The following is a 20,490-nucleotide window of genomic DNA, read 5'->3' on the forward strand; positions in this document are numbered from 1 at the left end:
TCTCTTTGCCATTTGATCTTGGATCATTAAATTCATTAAATTCATTTTTCTTATTACTCTATGCTCTTCTTATCACTCTATTTTAAGCCCTGTTTTTTCCTAATTTTCATGATGAATTTCTGAAGCTAATTGTGTGAAGCATTTACATGGAGATGTTTTGTAATTTTCTACATTATTATTCTTTTTTCCTTTTCATTCAGAATTTAAGATGGTTCTTTAAATTCAATTTGGTCTCCTTTTTTTTTATACATTTTATTAATATTTATAATTGTTATCTGTATGATAAATTGCAAATTGTATTTTGTCAAAACAATTCTCTTTTTTGTATTAAATTTTAGATGTTAAGACTCTGAAATACAACTTTCTACTAAGGGAAATTTATACTTCAGTAGTTTATACATAGAGCAAAGCTATTTTGCTCTTAAAGTAATCGTTTGGAATTAATAAGTAATAGAATGTACAAAAGTGTTAGAATATTAGTTAAGCTACTTAGTTAGTTAATCTACAAAAAATGGTTTATATTCTTATAAAATAAGCAATATAGTAATTAAATTATTCCTACTTATATATAACATTAAATACAGGGAATGTGTAGTGCCTAAATATATATATAGTAAATAATCATATTTACGCTTGGTATATTATTTAATACTTATTTTATTATTTAAACTAAGAAATAACTGAAGCATAAAAAGTTATTTAAAAACTAAGAATGTGTTAAAAAATATTGTGCTAAAGAATGAGCTGCGCTGAAATGAATAAGGTAATGTCCTAGTAATGACACTTTTAAACTGATGGTTACAATGATTAAAACTGTTTATAATTTAAAATAAGATGGAGTATTTTTCAGTCATAATGTATATTGTTACCTATCATTTTCTTAAAAAGAAGTATTAAAATTTGTGTATGACACCATGATAAATTGGTTGAGTGATTAGACAGAATAAAATTATATTTCTAAAGAATTCTAATGGAAATGGTTGATAAAAATGAACAGTTTTTCACACTTTACAATCTTAAAAATTTGAAAATGGATATGAATTTAATATAAAAAATGTAAAGGCTTACTAAATAATATAAAATATAATGTTGTATTGTCATAAAGCAGGGTTTTCTTCATTCTTCTGGAAACTTTCAATTCAATTCAATTCGGGAAACTTTTTCACATAGTTTCTATTCTCTCTTCCAAATTATTTCCGGCTTGTCTATTTCTTTGCCTTCCTTGTTCTTCTCTAATCTATAATTCTATCTTTCTAGCTCTTTCTTTCCTATATTAATATTAATTAAATACATTTTCTATTCTGTTTGCAAAGATTTGGAATAGATTTACAATCCATTAATTGATTTCTTATCATTTTATCATTTGATCTTTTCATAATTTTACAATTACTTTTTAATCTTTATTATGTTCCTCTCTCTCTGCAGTGTTTCATAGGTTTTTAAATGATTGGCAACGTAAAAAGTTAGTAGAGATAATTTTTTATTTTCTCAGCTTCATGTATAGTTTCTTAAAATTCAATATTGACAAATATTATTGATAGTGTCCAATGATTAAGTCGGCTCTAATAGCTAGGATTTTTACCTTATATGAGTAGGCATGTATGTTATAAATATTAATTTCACTGAAACAATTTGAAAGACTGAAGAATAATTAGTAACTTAACGTGCTTCATATGTTTGTAATATATGGAGGTTACATGGTTCAAATCAACACAATTTATACAAAGGCAGAAATTATACTCAATAGTAGATACTGCACTATCCTCTGTTTTTCTAAATTCGTGTTAACAAAATTCGATTAAAGCATTTCATTAGTTTAACCTAATACTGTTTGTACCTTTTTAAAGAAAATATAAAGATGTATCAATTCATGAGAAAAAGCAGTTATGTTAGAAGAACTAAGATGATTTTAGTTTTGTATTAAATAGAGACTGTTTGTATTGTAATTCTTTTATATGTAATTTGTTAATATATGGTTATTAACTAACTCTATGTTTGGTAAAAACATTTTTATCAGTTTATCGAAAATGCATGCAAATGAAAAATTGAAACGACTGTTGAGTATGTGACATTTAGAGATGAAGGATAAAAATATTTACATTTGTTTGAAATTTTTTAAAAATATATTTTGGAAGTCAATTATATGTTACATGTACAATGCCTAAATTTAAATCATAGCATAAATTGATGTTGGCAAGGGATATTTCAGAATCTGACTCATCTACTATTAAATATTGTTTTATGTTTCATAAATTATGTTTCCTATTTTTTCAATATATGTGCATTTATTTATAATGGAATATTGTTATTATTGCCTTAAAATTTTTCAGCTATAGCATATCTTATGCATTTAATTTTCATGCTTTGCTTTCAAGGCGTCTTCTGATGACTTTCATACGAGTACTATTGCATTTGATATATGTAATATCTGTTGAATGAAATAATAATTTCTGCAAGATTGCCGATCTGTTGTATGTCAACTATATAACAATGAATATAACAATCTTATTTTATTAATTTTTGTAAACTCTATTATATTAATTTTGTGTTCATGTTAAATAACTTCTAAAACGGTAGCCAAACTAAAGATCAGTTTATCCTACTTTAAGCAAATCCTACTTTAAGTATATTAATTAATAGTCACATTTTTTTAATTGCTTTTAAATTCGTTTTGTTAAAGATTTATTTATTATGATTATCTTCCCTTACTTGTCATGTTTTAAAGAGCAAACCATTTGTGATATATTGTCAATTGTTAAAGCATTGAATCAGAGGTGGATAGACGACAATTGAAATTTATATTGTTGGATAGACAATACTTTGAAACTTATACTGTTGGATTCCGCGTGAATGGAATTACAATTACTGAGTCTCGGTTTATAAATGGTTATTTAGAATAAAGAATACCTTGCGGAGGGCTGTTCTATTAACATGTTCCCATGTAGACTGTTTTTTTAAGGACTTTCCATTTAGGCAGCGTGGGGTGTATGCGCTCCATGCTTTACAGTTGTATTGTTTTGTTTCTGGCATATGCCTTACAAGGATTAAAATAATGCAAAAATCATAACTATCAAGGAAAGAGTGTATAGTTTAAGATGCATAACATAACAAATCAATAAATTAATTTTTCTAGGAATTATTTGAACAAATACTTGGCTGAACGTTACTCTACTAAGCGAGTTGCATCCTGACACATAATTTTCTTGTATCATGCCTATATTAGTTTAAAATAAAACATTTTAATTGAAATCAAATTCGTATAGAATTACAAAGGATGTTACGGTGAACTTTGTTAAAACATATAACCGTATTATCAGCTAACCAATTTAATATCCCAAGCAGATCGATGAATGTTCAATTTTTAGTTATTCAAAAGTTTTATTTCCAACATTATTTTAATATTATTAAATTAAGAATAATATTTAGAAGCATTAGAAATTCAATTACATAATTTTTCTGCATGAAAAAAAACAACACTTTTCTACCCTTTTAAGATTGCTTTTTGAAATATTAATTTTTGTAATTTGCTATTCCAACAAGAATGATACAACAAATTTCTCTAATACGCGTTTATACATATATTAAATTAAATACATACTTTTAGAATGGAGAAGGGCTTATGATGTCGTAAAGCATATGAAAATATAATTGTATGAAAAAAAAAAACAGTTGCAAAATTTGAACATAATAGTTCGAAGTTTATCTTTTACGTTAACTGAAATAAATAACCAGCAATATTTTTTCTGAGAACAATCATTCTCTAAATTCTTAACTTGTGACGTTAACGCGTTGCAACGTATTATAAAAAAAAGAGAATAACGGTTGAAAGGAAAATTTATAAATGTAAAATAGTTAATAATTTTCCATCGTTTCTGTTACTATTTTTCTACGCTTTGTTATATCCCGTTAATGCTTAATATATGCGCATGCGGAGATATAATTTTATTAAAAAAATCATTGCGACGTTTGGGCATAATTGTTCAAAGTTTATCTGTTGCACTAAATGAAATAAATAACCAAGCAATATTTTTATGAGAACACTTGCTCTCAATATTTTTAACGAATATTTCCTCTAATTTTTTAATGTAATCACAAAACTAACTGCTTGCCATATTCAAAGTTCCAAATATTATTGCCTTCCTGATTTTCATCAGTTAGGAAGGAACAATTACAATTTAAAGTAATCTTGTTTTTATTTATAAATTGTATACACAATTTGTATACTAAATTTTTTTTTTAAATAACCGTGTACATATTCGAATGCATTTGATTCTGGCAGATCCATTGCACGATAATCATGTTTCCAAATGTTTAAAATTGGATGATGCTACGGATTCTGTGAACTCTGTAGAATTTAACGCGTCGACAACATTTAATATCTCGTCAAGATTAGTTGTACAATTCTGCGCTTCCGAATGTTCCATAAATTTCATACTAAAAAATTGATTAAAACGCGTGTAGCGGCTGGCAGCAGTAACAATAAAGTAATATTCGCTGTAGAAATAGCTAGCACAGTTTACGGTGTGCAGGATAAGTAAGCTACCTTTGAGGAGACGTTTTAGCTTTTTAATATTTTTAAGTAATAGAAAAATAAACTTTAGTCAACGTCCTCGATAGCACGTCCATAACGCCATAAACCGAGGATTACCGGGGACCTGGGCCCAGCGGCCCATATGGCCATGACCGTTAGGCTCCAGGTAAGCGAACCTCGGGAAATCCCGCTACATTACTGAAAATTAATAGGTAACAACAATTCCCCCGTCGACGTCCGTGTCGCCCTTCCTAAGCGACAAGAAGGGCGGCACCCACAAACAGGTAAGGTGATTGGCTTACCAGAATATGTACGGTGGCCAATCACCGAAACGTACGGGTGCAACAAAATGCTTATAAGCAAATGTAAAAATTGGCAAACAACATTCGACAAGTTACAAGGTAGAAATATAGAATTGGAGGCGAGAATCAGAGATACCAAATAAAGCTATCGAAGGAATTTGTGATTCACTTTAGTACACAACACAACTCTCTCCCTCCAAACGCGCATAAATTGTATAGGTATTGGATTAGCGCAATTATTGTCTTATTGTTGGATAGATCCAAAGAAATTCTTGGCGCAATCTTGATTTAAAAAATATTTTTAAAATGTTTATACTACTTTATTGTAACCTAAACAAATCCTCGGCCGAAATCCGATTTCAGCGGAATGTTATCTCGCGGATCAGACGGAAAGACAGACAAAACAGGCTTGGCGCTTAACGTTTTATAATCATATCTATTTCTTTACAACGCATTAAGTAAATAATATGTTTCAATATTATTAATAACAATAAATTAAAATAGATAACAATACCAAGAGTGGAACGTAATAAATAACAAAACTAAGAGTGGAATAATATATAATAAATGACACATTGTACTGTTCATAGTGATACTTAGATTCGCGTCTCACCACCAACCGCACATACAACGCACCTTCGCTTTCGATTTTTCTTCCCCGACCGGTATATCGAAGGAAAATGTCTTCCTGTGAGCTTTGTGACATAATTATTTCCTGACCTGCTGCACCGATGATATTCTTAATTTTTGTGGTATTCTTGTAATATTTCCCTAATCAATTGAAGGTGAAATTTCGCCATTGTGATTTGTTTTTTTGTGGTATCCTTATATAGGCATGTGGTGGCCTTTCGACTATTGCCACTAGAGGGACAGCACAGCCTACAATTTCCTGAAAGTACTCGCTAACCTATCCTTTCCAATATATAGAAGTTCTGAACTGTCCCTAATATCCCAGCGTCTAAGGCAGGGTCTGCTAGGAAGCCTTACTGATGAGTCCACTAGCAGGCTCAGGACGAAACGTTCTTCCCCTCTCTTTTCCTTCCTTTCTTTCCTTCCTCCTTTATTCTATAGCGACCTGAAGCATGCCGCTTCAGGCAGAATGCGTTCCAGACGCAAACATCTATCAAGTGGAAAAAGTATTTGTGATACCACTTCAAACTTGTGCGAGTTGTATCGATAATATTGGATTGCCTGGAAAGTTCGTGTCGATTTTTTAGGAAAATTAAAACGCAGCTAATTTAAATATAGGTATACATTTATTAAATTATACAGGCACCATTCTGTTCCACAACTTTTCTCCATCTTTCATGCAATTTGAGGATTCCGTCCTTCCAGAATCTCTCAGGTTTTTCGGCAAAAAATTTGTCTAAATGAGTTTTTATTTCAACCAAAGAGTTGAAATTTTTTCCATTAAGGGAATTTTGTAATGATCGGAAAAGATGGAAATCCGAAGGCGCAAGGTCTGGCAAATACGGTGAATGGGGTAAAACATCCCAACCAAACTCCAACAATTTTTGCCGAGTTGTCAAAGACACATGAGGTCGGGCATTGTCCTGATGGAATACGACGCCTTTTCGATTCGCAATTTCTGGACGTTTTTGTTCGATTGATGTCTTCAGTTTATCTAATTGAAAGCAATACTTTGCAGAATCTATTGTTTCATTATTTTGTAAAAGCTCATAATAAAGGATTCCTTTCCAATCCCACCAGATACAGAGCATTACCTTCTTCGAATGAAGACTGGCTTTTGGGATGACTAAAGGTGGTTCATCGCGTTTTTCAACGACCTTTTACGCTGAGCGTTTTTATAAATTATCCATTTTTCATTCCCCGTCACTAATTGCTTCAGAAATGGTGTCCCCTTGTTGCTCTTGTAAAGCAAGTCGCAAATAGAGATGCGGGCTGACAGATTTTTCTCTGTTAATTAGTGTGGAACCCATACATCAAGACGGTTTACGTAGCCAAGCTTCACAGTATGATCGTAGATGGTTGATTTTGGTTTATTTAGCATTCTTGCTAATTGACATAATGTTGAGCATGGGTTATTCTCGATTTCTGTTTTAATCATATCTTCGTCTGTGGTGGACGGCCTACCTGGGCGTTCTTGATCTTCAAGGTCGAAATTTTCAGCTTTAAACCGAGGAAACCACTTCCGCATAGTTCTTTCAGCTACAGCATCTTCGCCATAAACAGCGCATATCTTGTTTGCCGCCTGTGTAGCATTTTTACCCTTTCGGAAAAAGAAAAGCATTAAATGCCAATAATGCACTCTATTTGCTACCATAATCTATGGCGTATAAAACTGATAAAAATTAACGAATCGTAACTAAACCTTTTTCCAAGTATGGCCGAGGTTATCATCTTTTGGAATATGTACTATTAATATGTACTATTACACATTTGGATTTTAGAATAAATTCATTTTTTCTCGACTTTTTCGGTACTTCTGCAAATTCTGCGGTATGGATAGTGGAAAGCATATAAAATTCATTTCAATCAGACCACTTCATTGGCAATAATATTCGGTTTCTTCATCAGAATCACTTTTTGAACCAATGATTTCCTTTATCCATTGTTCTCCTTTCAAACGTTTTACACTCATCCTGAAGGGAACTAAATTGAAATTGTACATTATACATTTCAAAAATTAAGTAAACATACGATATGAGCAAACATACCAATTTGTTTTTCGTAGCTTATATAGTAAAGTAATGCGCACTATTGAGAGTAATCATACCCACATAACTTTCCGTGGGTGCCGTTAAGGGTCAGCAGTAGTACTCACGTAACTTTTTAAGAATGCCGCCAATAAGCGGCGGTAGGATCCAGAGAACGTTTTGTGGATAACGTCAATGAGCGGCGGTAGGACCCAGAGAACGTTTCGTGAATGCCGCCAATGAGCGGCGGTAGAACGCAGAAAATGTTTCGTGGATGCCACTATTAGGCGGCGGTAGTACTGAAAGGGTTAATTTTGAGCCTCCAAGTAAGGAGGTATTCTTGAATTTTGGCGAAGGTATCTTAGAGTTGCGATTGTTTTTTCGGATTCGCCTGGGTTATGTTTTTGGTCGCATTTAACGCATCTATATTCTAAGTTAGTGATGTATGATATTTTATACAACAATTGTCAAAATGCATGCCTGGTTTTTTAGAATAATTATCGCAATACTATCTTGTTTAATGACTTTTGCCAGGTTTATTTCTTTGAGAGCAGATGTTGCAATCTTTCTATTCTTATCTGCCAGCAGTTAAAGCATTTCACTCGAACGTGTTTATTATTACTACTAATTACTTTTATACTGTTTAAACGTAGCAATGATTTATGCAAAAAATCTGTCTGGTTTTTACTTCCAACAAAGACTTTACACCATGTTCTTTAGAATTAGTTCTGGTTGGCGAACTTAAAATATGAAATAATTTATCAAAATGATCAATGAATTCTACCGTTCCGTCGACCTTATTTGGAAGTAAACGGGTAAGCAGTAGTGTGTACATACCTGCAGCTACATGGTTACCAAATGCTTGTACAGCGTATTTGACTTTAATTTTGAAAAAGTTATTCATTGTTTACTATCTTGGTTATAAAATTGAACAATATGCGAGCACGAAGCGCTTTTATCATTAATTTAAAAATTATGTTTGAATCAATTGTTTCGTGTAGCTTTTATTAAGTGTAGCATGTCAAACATATAAGCCACATTTTATTGATTAACCGAAAACGTGGAATTTTTAATGGATATTCCTAAATTACGGAACAACTGTACAAAATTAGAGACGCCATGCACTGTAATTAGTGCATGCACCATATAATGAACTGAGAAGCGCCATCGCGTTGCATAAAGTACTAGAACTCAATTACTTCGACACGTTGACACTTAGAAGCGCCATCCTGTTGCATCGATCTCTAGAAATTACATATTTTTTAGTATAGAAGCTGCTAAGCAGTATTCCGCTGTATAGAAATTTACAATGTATTTGCTTTGAAGCATTGAACTGAGAAGCGTCAACGTATTGTATACAACTTTAGAACACAATTACTTTGACACGTAGACACTTAGAAGCGTCATTCTGCATCATAAGCACCGTAACCTTTCAATTTAATTATTATATCAAATATAAGATTCTTTAATATGTTACTAGGGCATGCAGACTCCACGAAACAAAAGTAAATTGGTATTTTTCAATTACCTGCAATACTACGTGTAATTATAATTAAAGTACTCTTTGCAGTTTTGGATGTTTGGTAACCTCTATAATTTTCGAAGCCAATTATTTCATCGTGTGATACATTATAGAATAAGTGAGCCTTGAAACTCATTTCATCTGCTCATAATAAGTAGTGATGCTCTATAAGTGGCAACGTTTATATTTTTAATTCAAAAGCGCGAAACAATTTGTTATTAATTATGATCTCCACATGGAAGTTACTCAACGATTTCATGGGACAGACGACTATAACAGCAATAAAATTGTATCTCTTTGAACAAGAATTGCGCACGTTGCGCAAAATCTTAACATACAATTTACAATATTGAAGTTCTAAAGATGGAACAATACAAATTGTTGACGCTTTAGGGATTAAGCATTCACGTTAGTTCTTTTTGGTTTGTTGGCTCGGTTCAATATTCGTCTTATTGCTCGCACTCGTGCTGTGGAAGTGTTTGGATGTCGGGTCCTCTTCTTCCAAGATCTTCTGGGTGTTCTTAATGGGCTGAACTGTGCGTTTCGATATTGGTCAGTAGCTAGTTCTCTCATGAGGCGATTGACGACACTTAAATCTTCCTGAAACATGCGGTTGTCGCATTTTCACTGGCCACCTAAAGAATCTCCTCGTTATGTCAGTCTTCGTCAAGGACTGTCCTTCTGCATTCTGTGGCCTAGTCTTGACGTTGCTAAAGTCATTGGGATTGTGTTGATTGGTCTCTGTAGGTCGTCAATCATCCGAGCTTCTGGTGTTTCTCTTTCAAAGTTTCCTTGTCGTTGTGCAGTGCTTACCTCCTGGAGGTCTTCCTGTAGAAAGGATGGTGCGTCCTCCTTGCTTCCTCTCTTTTCAATGATTTTTCCTTGATCATCTCCAGGTCGTTGCAGACCTCTTCAAGAGTATTTTCTCAAGCCGTTCTCATTTGTACTTTGTTTTCGATTTTGTTTCTTGTCGCGTTTTGATATAGAATTAGGGCTAGGAAAGATGTTAGCATTAAGAGGTGAATTCCCTCCAGTGTTCAGTTGTCTGAATCTAAGTTAAATACTGTCATGTGGAATGGTGTAGATAAGATGCCATTAGATTTGAGTATTTTTCCAGCTCTTAGTGTTTCTCTATGAGGACCTGGATTTGCATTGTCAGGCAGAGCTCTGATATCAAAGTTAGGTCAAGGTGGATCTTGTTGAAGTGTTCAGTTTTATCTTCTTCAGTTGGGCTGTCCCATAGTTGCGTGCGTCCTTAATTTAGATCAAGGCTACTACATCCAACACTACCGTTACTACATTATCTCCTTTCTTTACAACCAAAGAATGTCTTCTTAGACCTCGATGACACCCCCAACACCATAGCTCATCTGAATCCGTTTAGGCAAGGTCCCAGAGAGATTGCAAGGAAATATACGTGGCCCTTTGCGACAGCTCATGTTACAGTGTTACACAATATTTTTTACAAATATCTTAGCAGAATATTATTGTTTACAATAAAGAAGATACATAACAATAAGAGGTAGGTTTTTTTTGGTGCCTGGTGTTTCTCGTATAACTGACCTCTGTGTCTCTTCTTCATGGGCAAGGTTTAAGAAAAAAATACTTTTGTCTCATCCAGGAGTTCTTCAACTTTAACTTAATTTTTGATTTCAAGACATATGAGAATGTGAAAGCTTTCAATAAATAACAGTCTTAAAAAATAGAATACAGTAATAAAAATAATTTTTGGCCACATCCTGGTGTGGATCCCGTGACCCATAGTTTAAGAAACTCAGGTCTAATCCATGGACAATCTTTGAGTGTGGTTTTTTGTCCGCCATCGTTAAATTCCAACAGGTTTTCAAGTGTTTTGTTAGGTGGTATATTGCCAGAGCCTAATTAATTGAGTTTTGAGCTATATTGAGGTTCAACCGACTCTTGTTCTCCTAATTTATATAAACATAAACATGAGCGATATGAATTAAATCTTGGAAATTATATTTGAAAGCTTTCTGTAATTTTTTAATTTGTTTCTCGATGTAGTAGTACATTTTCTGTTTGAACTGGATGTTCTTCTAAAAACTGAAATTGATTTTAAGATATACAGTATGCGCCATGATATGTGTATCATTTGGATGCAATCATTGAAGTAATGCTTTGCACTCGGCTCCCTTTCGGACATTCACAATAGAAACTATATGTAATATTTTGATAGGAAATTAGAAAATAGAAGATATTCCTAAAATTAGAAAATTGAAACTAGAATTCGAAGACAGAAACTATTGCAATATTTTTTAAATTAGCAATATTTTAACAATAGCTTCTATTTATTCTAAAATAGCAATATTTTAGGAATAGCTTCCATTTTTTAATTTTCTATTACTGGGAGATGTGGGTCATAAAAACTAATGCTAAAATAGTAATATTTTAATAACAGGAAATTAGAAAATACAAAATTAGGAAATAGAAGCTGTTGCTAAAAGTAGAAAATAGAGACTATTGCTGAATTATTGTTATTATATATAAGATAGCAATATTTGAATTAAAAAAAATTAGGTTTATCTAATGTTTCTTCTTTTAAACAAATTCTTATATTTTTTAACTGATTTGCTTTATTGAAAAAAGTGAAAGACTAACTCAGATCGCTAGAATTTAATATTGTAGTAATACGTCTACGTTTTTGTGGACCTAATTACATCTTTATTACCATTATAATCGAAACTCTCCATTTTTATCGAAACTTTTTGCCTTTACCTAGAGAAATACCTTAAAAAATTCTGCACAAATATGAACTTACGATGCAAACGAATTAACAAAATTGCAGGAACGGAAATTGGTATTTTACATTTATATAGTGATTCCTAAGTACCGCAATTGTCTAACACCAGGGTTTCTTAAAATTTTTAGTATGAGGAGACCATAATATTTAGGAAAATTTGTTCTAAGACCCCATAAACATTGCTGGCAAATATTTTTTTGCACTTTTGACCGTAAGACAATGTGAAAATTTGCAATAACAATCATTTTTAGCTACCCCAATTGGGCTCGCGACCCATAGTTTAAGAAACTCTGATCTAATGATTATAAAATGAACGCTTGATCGGAAAAATAATTATTTGCAAATAACGAAAATCGTTTTACATAAAAATAACCTAGAAAAATGGTTACTATTCTATTTGTCTGTAATTGCTCAACTGCTGTTATTAAAAGACTCAAAATAACCAATAATAATTTACTAAAAATAATATAGGAATAAATGCAAATAATAAGCAAATAATTTAGAAATCCAAAATGTATTCAAATTGGTCAATACAACGATCCCAAGTAACAGACAAGAGTTCTATAGGAATATTTGTTCTATGATGGTTTGATAGTTTTACATCCATTTCCATAATCTTTGGTTTCAAATCCCATAGAAAACTTGTAGGGTAAATTAGATAAATTCAAATAAATTTCAAAATTGAATTACAAACAAAACGAAAAGAATACTACTGCTTCATTTTCACACCTTCAAATCAAATGAAGACCATGACTTCAGCAATATTTCTTCAAAACATTAAAACAAATTATTCTTAATACGCCTGGACAATATAAGATCATTAATCCGTTCTCATCATATGATTAGCTGTACTATGATTAGCTCACAATTGTCCCTGTATATACAATATATATAAATATACAAATAGGCAATAATGCATACGTGTATACAAATGCATGTAGTTTCCTTCCTAGCTGATAAATAGCTTTTAATGTATCCTATAGCAATGTAGAAATGTAAGGTCTTCTCAAAATCATCTTTTCTTTGTCTGTTACATAGTTTTCTTCGTGGAAAAATAATTTCATTCCTTCATACTGTAAGGAGCTAACGGAGCAGCTATGAGCAAAGTTTAGTTTTGCCATGCATTATAATTGTATTGGGGACCGTCAGTGATAAAGACTTCATATTTCTATTCTTACATATGCAAAATTTCAGATAAAAATATTTATTGGTTATTTTTATATGACTTTTGCAATATTGTTATGCTACTATCCTTGTTGCTAAAAAATTTATGTCAGATTTCATAAGAAATTAGAAGACATTTAAATACAATCTCATTGGGTTAAACGATGCACGAAATAGATTCACGATAAAATATCAAAATCACAATTTTTCATAAACTTTATGTACAAAATATTTACTTTTCATAAAATGTTTGAGTATTAACCTATTAATGCCAATTTGTTGTAAATTTCAAACTACAATAAATAATGTATTTTTTTGTAAAACAAGTAACATAGTATTTAGATTGTTCTTATTTATATACAGCAATAAATATAGGAAATGTATAATGTCCGAAATTAGTAGGAGTAATTGTATGTACATATGTATGTACAGAGTCGTAAGTTCGAATTCATATTTCTATTTTGTAAATCACTTTTCGAGCAAAATACTAATTTTCTGCATAAACTGTTTCACTAACCTTAAAACAATCGGCACGTCCTCATATGCATCCCCAACAATAATATAATACAGCAAACACGTTACACTAATGGGCTTCTCGAACCTACTGCAATAGTTTCCAAAAAAAGAAGCAGTTTTCCGCAAAAAGAATTTATTGTACTGGTATTTGTGATCGTTAATGATGATATTAATTTTGAATTTTGTACTGGATAGCATTCACTGTAAAAGATATCCCAATATGGAACAATACACAGGGGAGAAGTACTACGGAAAGAAAGTTCCCACTAATTTTCGTTTTAACAAGTCGACGAACGCGGGAAATGAGAGGGAATTCCTTTATCCTTTTGGTTTAATTAGCACCACCTTGAACTGGAACAATTTAATCTAGAACCTAGAACGTAACCTGCTTTACAGGACTAGAATTTAATTATTGCCAACTGAACTTTTTGCTATTTTCTTTTTACCCTAGCGATTTTGATACTGCATTTTGATACTATTTGTATGGAGAAGAACGCCGCTCTATTATTATGGTGGTCCGGTTTGAGCTTTCTTGGAGGGGGACTGTCACCTGTGTTGAATGATAAATGAGTCTCAAGTTTCTCTCGATATATTTATTGGTATAGCGGATTCTAACTTCCACTAAGAAATCTTTGCGAATATTTTGTTTGACAAATTTATGTATCCGCTTATAAATGTTCTCTTTCACCCGTTCGTTTCGGTGATTGGCCACCTTACATTTTTGGGTAAGCCAATCACCTTATTTCTTCGCATTGGTGCCGCCGTTCTCATCGTTTGGGAAGGGCGACATGGACGTTAGCGGGTTAGTTTATTGCAAAATATTAATTTTCGATAATGTAGCAGGATTTGCAATGGTTCGCTTACCTGGAACCTAATGGTCCCTCGGTTTATGTCGCTCGGATGTGCTGTCGAAGACATTGATTAAAGTTTATTACTTCTATTGCTTCTGTAGAGTGTGAATGATTCTGAGTGTGTGCGAATGCAATAAATAAAGTGACTGCGTGCGACTGGGTTCGAGAGAACGAAAAGTGCTGATAATAATTAGAATAATAAGGGTGGTGTGGACCTCTGACCGCGAGCTCTATGGAATCCATGGGGATCAGGGTGAATCCGAAGAGCGAAAGAGTCAGTATTTAGGGAGCAGCGACGAAGTTAAGATCGAGGAGAATAGTGAACAGCGACTGAGTAAACAGCAAGCTTAGAATTAGGAAGTACAGAGGGTTTAGTGACTAGGACTGTTAGTTAATAAAGAACACACTTATTTATTAGCAGCAGTGAAGATTTTCCTATAAATTTTGAGAACCTGAAATTGAGAATTCTGAAATCGCGAAATTTGCCTAGACTTCTTAAAAATATTAAAAACTAAAACGTATCCTCAAAGATGGCTGAATTATCCTGCACACCGTAAACCGCGCTAACTATTCCTGCAGCAAATATTACTTTATTGTTACTGCTGCTAACCGCTACAGTACTCGATCTGCCAGAAAGGGGTCCGAGTGAAGCGAGTACCATGAAACCTGATCATTGTCAGAGAGCCGGGAAATTCCCATCAAGGGATGAGAGCACCTTGGATGGGGATAAGGGAGTAGGCGTTAAAATTTATGAAAGCACCTAATTGGCCAGGAAGACAACGTCTACTGGCTAGTAGAGAGTTAAAGCGTAGGCGAAAGAAGAAGAAGGTAGATTCAGAAAAGGTATTGTAGAGAGTAGAGTAGAACTGTAGAGTTAGGAATATAGCATTTATAGAACACTGGAATATTTACACTGGAACATTAGGAATATAGCATTAATAGAACATTGTGTAACCCTATCTTTGAAGTGCCTTTCTCCAAATCCCTGAGCTTAATCGACTCACCTGACGATACCCTTTCTTATATATATTATCCCCTACAGCACGTATTTTATCGGGCATGCATGGTGGCCGTCTCAGAAGGACCGTTCAAAGTTTCGTACAAAAAAAAAATTTCGAAAGATGTTGATGTCCTATCGGAACAATAGCGCTTGTACATATGTAACGATCAGTAAATTTCTATTTCCACAACAGAAAATGAGTCGATCGGATAAGTATTTGCCGTATGTTAAACTATTGGTGGATTTAGTACTCCGTTCGACGGACCACCTTAGAAATGAGAAACTAGTGTATTTTAGACGAAACTATTTACTTTCAGTATTTGCTTAGCAACAGTTTATTCTATACGATAAGGATATTTTATTTTATGTGTATATGTTTAGGTGACTAAGAGACTTCTAAACGAATGCGTTAAAACTAGTGAGTATATACATTAAATAGACTATTTTAAAACTAAGGTGACCAAGCTGGCGAATGAGGAATGTTTCACCCCCCATGTATAACTGACCGGCCCAAAGACAAAATGTCCACCCAAAATCCTCGTAAGGTGAGGGAGTGGGGTTGGGGTTCAAGCCCAAGTGATACTGCACTTGCTCATTGCAGGGTCACCGTTGTTTTGGATTTATGACACGTCAATTACCATGGAGCGCAGAAACGAAGGCTAGAGCGTACATGTGGCCAACTCATGTACCTTGATTTCTGGTTTGCAAAAAAGGAGACTAAAGAACAGTGAAGTATAGAAATGTCGAAAATTCTGAAAAGTGTTACGGTCGAATGTCCGTGTCATAAATCCACGCTATTATTCAAGGCCAGGGGCCTAACACCGTATTATATGGAGAATTATGCCGAGTAGATGCGAAAGATGCGATATCGTAGTCAATGTCGGATACATTGACAAGCGTTTCAAAATGCCTATCTAAACAAAATATTGAACGAGCAAAGAACTTTTGCACGAATTTCTCAATTATATATATTGTAATTTGTTGAAGCAATTGAGTTTCCTTTCCAATAGAAATCTCTTTATCCTTCAAATGGCTGGAATTTTAGGTGGAAGCTTTTTCGCTGAAAATAAGGTTGTCCTGCGTGTGGAACGCCATTTTGGCTTTTTGTCTGGCTTCCAATCGTAGAAAATCTCAATAGATACGTCATCTGATTTTATAATATCTTTATTATGATATCTTCAAAATTAATATTTTAATCGCGAAAAAGGATAATCGTACCGACGAATCGCTGCTATGGTTTATTTTAAAAAAAGCACGGTGGTAGATATCGTAAATAGATTTAAGAACGAGAATAGAATTTGATCGGAATATTATTTGTAAAGTGGACAAAATCTCGGGACTAGGTGCTACTGCCGTAGCATCTGCGTTTCGAGGTGAAAGCGACAAATCTATATAAATATGCGATCGAAATAATATAAATGCGCGATTAGTTCGACGATTGCTTAAAGAAAATTGTTATAGTGAGAGATTGGTAATAAAGAAACCATATACCGTGGTGGAGCGACTTTATTTTCATCGACTAATCGAAATTGAACGTATCTGGTTCAGATGGACGACATATGGCGTGGCGTAAGCGAAACGAAACTTCAGAACCGTAAAATTTGTTACGAAAGATAACAGCGTAGCTTTATTTCAGTGCTATATTTATTATATAATGTTGACTGTTACATAGTGATGGATTATGTTATTATACAGACATTTGTACGTACCACGTGTATGTGTATTAGCGTATGCTTGTTGGATTATTTCAACGTGTGAATGTAGAACCAAAAATGAATTTTGCGTTAAGAAATAGAATCCTGTATATAAACAGAAGAAGAGATTTATCGGTTCAAGAGGTCCGCAAACAGTTTAGACTGAAGGACTTGAAGGAAAAACACGATAGACAATATAAAATACAGGGTCACATCTTTTATGCGTTACACTATACGAGTATTTCCTTTTCACATTTTGTATGTATGTAATTAATAAATAATATATAGTATCGTTATACGCGTTTACTATTAATCTATGAACGCACGTAGTAAGGTATTCCGGGAATTAATTGGGCTGGATCAATCACAAGGTACTTCTGTACGACTGTAACTGTCGAATGCGGAAAAACGACACCGATATTGTTGGAAATGGGTTTAGAATACAACTAATGCCAATTTATAGTTTATAATATTCCTTATTTTCTTTAAACTTTATTTTCTTTAAAACAGAGTGTCGATGACATGCAGTATTGGAGATTAATGTTGGAGGATTGCGAGGCCCTATCGTCTTTTATATAAACGGAGCTTAGTAATATATACGTCGTAAAAAGTCCCATCTCATCTCACTTGAGAATAATAGATTAATTTTTCTATTCGATTTCACTACTGTCTCTCGTGTTTCGAGAATACGATGAAATTTGTATCCTTATTTGTATATAGTAAGACGGTAAAGTTGACAAATCTCGCATCATTACAGGTATATCTTACTATTATAGTAACTTTAAAACAATTTAGTATTTGAGCAATAACGGTTTAAAAGCTAACTGATTTCAGCCTATAGTTATACTATTTACGTTTACTACATACTATTACTATTTACTCTTTACGTTTCAGCATATATTCGTAAACGTTCGAAATATCGTTGACGCTTGAATTACTTAACTCGTTACGATCTTTAATTTCCATCGTTGTCGCCTCGGTAAAGACGCGAATGAAGTTTAAATCAGCGACCAGTTGATATCGTTTGCCTTTACATGATATCGTGGCGGTAGTCACGTCCGTTTTATCCGACCGTTCCTCCGCTCGATCAGCAGCACACGCAATCATATACATCATTGGGCCAGATACGTTACACTTTGTACTTATTATCAACTTTTCGTCGTCCTCTCTAAACGCAACATGAACATGTTTACCGGATGAAGCTACAATTGCTCCGGTTAAATTTGGTTTGTTATAAGTATGCGCGGTCCCTGAACCATTAATCCTTTTCCGAATATAACTAGCATCGTTTAATTTGCGGGCTGTGGAAACGCATTTGATGTCTGGAAACCTTTTCGATATTAATTTTAATCGTTCCAAGTAATTGTCGGGTATAGTATCAAGTCCGTTTATTTTCGCATCTATAATGTCCAGCATTTTATTCCTCCTGGATAACAGTATATCGAGTATCACATACTCGTTTTTTTCTTTGAAGATAATCATCAAACTCGAATGTATATCCTTTCGTATAATCCTTCGTTTGAAATTCGACACTTGAATTTTGACGTAATTGACATCGTCAACATTTTTTTATCAGTCTGGTACACAATGTCCGTAAATGTAATGTTTTTCAGATCATAGTAAACAGTCGAGGGTAATTTAATTTCATGTTGCAATGATCAAGCGTAAAGTTTGTATGTCAACTTTATCGGTACGACTGCTCTTGTTGTGAAACGATTTCAAATCTTTGGTATATTCCAATAATATACCACCAGGTGGCAATGGGGTATTATTTCTGTCACGTTTTTCATTCCTTCCAATCGTGTCTGGGTCTATTAAATCGTTAAGTGTGATAAACCTGAAATATGTAGCAAGAAAGCACTTTAACTCTTCTTTTGAAAATTCGATAGCGATGTTTGCAGTTTCGATTTCGTTCATGCGTTCCAGAATTAGTTTCAGCTTTGTTCTTGTCCCTTAGTTCGTTCTTCTTAAAGATTCGTTGTCTTTTGCTTCGGTTCAGCAGTTCTTTGCCGCCCGGTATCTATTTCAAATGGTCTAAAAATTTACATTGTGGACTTTGAACTATCGTCTTTTCAAACTCCCTCCATATTATGTGAATAAATTGCAACAAATTTATAGTCGCGGTTCCTAATTTTCGTTTGTTGATACGAATAGCATCGGTTTCCGAGCCGGTTGCGCGATACTGCTCGGTGCAGGTTCTCGCGTTGTGTAATTTCATTAACGGTCTCTATGTCGTTATTATCTCTTGCATGCGTTCATCATCACCACTGGCTCTTCGACGGGTGTAAAGAGTCGTTTGGTCAACTCCATCGAGTATAGGTTCTCTGCAAGAGGAAAATAAATATGTGGTGTAACTGGACTCAGCGCATTCTCGGCAAAAAGGGATCCGTTTGGAGTAACTATTATCATTGCTTGTTCGTAAAGGCATAGACGATAAAATACTACACGCGGAATTGGAACTTCGATTTTGAATTTTGATATTACTATCCATATGACAAATTCTTTAATAAATAGGGAGATTAATCTGGCCAAATGTAACGAGGACCAAACGTACAAAACTCGGATAACAATCATGTAGCTCGGAATATTTCTCTTTATACAGATAATATCGATTGTTTCATGTATAACAATGCAATTTCATCCATTTTATTCAAAATTCCATTTTAATTTATCCGTAATGATCCTATCTATGACCGTCTTCTGTTTCTTTACATTGGTCATAGCTACACTTACTCGTTTATCCATTAGTGATTGGTAAGTAACAGCTGCGTTGTTGTTAGCGGAACTGGTCGACGGTTGTTGGCCCATGACTTGCTATAAAGTTCTCAATTTTATCCCCTATATACTTCGTCTGAAGCATGCGTTGGTTCTGTTCGGACTGCTCCATCTATAAAATAGATGAAATTGCGATAAGTATAAAGCGCAGGGTTATATATACTATGTCTTATACTATACGCGGATTTGCTTCCCACAGCTTGTAGGTATGTAATTTATTTTTTAATTTTTTTTTTACTATATTACGTCTACAACTAGTTTCACTGAGCTAACCAGAAAATTTGATGGATTTGCATGTGGTAAGCACTCATAGTGATTACCGCGATCATTATATGTATATGATGTTTCTATTCTTTACTTCTGCAGGTTGGCTTGTTCCTTTTTAGTCTTCCGTGTTGCGAAATGTAATTAAGACCCTTGACGGTTTCGTGATACCTTTTCGTTAATAATAATAGCAGTTCCTCCGTAAGCAGTTCCGTGTGGATAGGATAATTGATGCTATATATTTTGTAGTTGTAAATATTAAAGTAGATTTTGCCGGTAAAATGAGTTAGGATTAGTTCTACTTCTCGTTTGTGTTGATGCAAACCGTTAACATTCCACAAGGCTATTCTAGTGTTACTAGATATTGTTATGCTTTGTTGATGATAATGATAAGCAGTTTTATAATCATACTTGTCTGATCTAATGTATGTAATTAATGTAGAAAAAATTTCA

This window comes from Xylocopa sonorina, unplaced genomic scaffold (assembly GCF_050948175.1).
Source record: "Xylocopa sonorina isolate GNS202 unplaced genomic scaffold, iyXylSono1_principal scaffold0035, whole genome shotgun sequence".
Taxonomy (NCBI): Eukaryota; Metazoa; Arthropoda; class Insecta; order Hymenoptera; family Apidae; genus Xylocopa; species Xylocopa sonorina.